This window comes from Sesamum indicum, unplaced genomic scaffold (genome assembly GCF_000512975.1).
Source record: "Sesamum indicum cultivar Zhongzhi No. 13 unplaced genomic scaffold, S_indicum_v1.0 scaffold00242, whole genome shotgun sequence".
NCBI lineage: Eukaryota > Viridiplantae > Streptophyta > Magnoliopsida > Lamiales > Pedaliaceae > Sesamum > Sesamum indicum.
Window position 1 is genome coordinate 41922 of NW_011628136.1, and position 1425 is coordinate 43346.

Consider the following 1425-nt stretch of genomic DNA (forward strand, 5'->3'; position numbering starts at 1 on the left):
GTACAATCCTTAACCGTATGCCCCAAATCCGTGCATTTTGCAGGAAGCCATTCGTATTCAACATCAACCTTGCATGGGCTTCCCAGAGATGGAGGAGTAAGCACATTATTAACATGTCATATCGAGCACTATTAGCATCATGTGTATACCACATTCGGAGGGAGAGAAACTTGAGACGATTCGAGCCACCGAGAGGACACCTAGCACCATGGCTTTATTGATAGTTGAGGACATTAGGCAGAGGATTCATAGCATTACTTTACCTAGATCAGTCAGTACACGAGCTTTATTTAGACTATGGCGTATCCCTTGGCCTGTCGAGGGAGAAACCAATTGATTCTCACATTGTTGTACTGTACTACTATTTTTCTTAATGAAACTTACATTTACCCAAAAAAAAAAAAAGAAACTTACATTTACCCAAAAAAAAACCGTGCAAAACAGCTAACTAATGAACGTTCTCAGAATTCGACGAAACTTGAACCAATTGCAGGTCAAGACCCAAGCATTTGAATTGTAAATTTGCTAAGCGTAATAGTAACTAAAAGTTAGTATAAAATGAAAACAAACTTGCTTTAATAAAACCGTGCAAAACAGCTAAATTTTGAACGTTCTCAGAATTCGACGAAACTTGACCAAAACGTTGGTCTAGATCAAAGCATTTGTGTTGTAAAATTGCTAAGCGTAATAAAAACTACAAGTTAGTATGAAAGGGAAACGAACTTGCTTTAATAAAACTGTGCTAAACAGCTAAATTTTGAACGTTAAAATGCAAAAAACAAAAAAAAATGGACTCTCAAAATTCTCTCTCTTCTCTCTCACACACTAGCACACATCCAAAAACACACACTAATGCTTCAACCACGCAAACTCCGGCCGACGACTTGGGTGACGAGGAGGAAGAGTTGGCCGACGAGGGGCAAGCCGGAGAGACGGTTGGCAGCGACCACCAGATGGCCGGCGGCGATGAGAAACCTGCAATTTTTCCGGCGAGAAGATGAAAGGTCGGATTTCGAGATTTTGCCGGAAACGAGTTTTTTTCAGAAGACTAAGGACGGATCTTTGGTCAGGGAGATGCAAGGAACAATTCTGGTCGGCATCCGACCTTAGCTCAGTTGGTAGAGTGGAGGACTGTAGTGGGGTAATCCGATAGCTATCCTTAGGTCGCTTGTTCGAATCCGGCAGGTCGGAATTGTTTTTTTAACTTGTAATTATTATTGTAAAAAGATGGACCCAAAAAAAAATTCTCTCTCTAAAAATGCTCTCTCTTCTCTCACACACACTGCTGCACCACAAAAAACACACACTAATGGAGGAGGCAAGGACACGGCCGCCGGCGAGGAGGGCGACGCCGGAGATAACCCCGGCCGGTGACGGGGACAGCATGGAGCGTGGGGACGATAGTAAGGGAGATGGTGGAGGCGA

The 1425-nt window shown here is 43.1% G+C and overlaps 1 non-coding gene across 1 annotated transcript; it reads left to right on the top strand.

Moving 5' to 3' along the window:
- The first annotated feature begins 1100 nt into the window (after positions 1-1100).
- Positions 1101-1191, top strand: TRNAY-GUA. Its single transcript is given in 2 exon segments — positions 1101-1137; positions 1156-1191. It is a non-coding gene; the product is annotated as a tRNA-Tyr (tRNA).
- Positions 1192-1425: the final 234 nt, after the last annotated feature.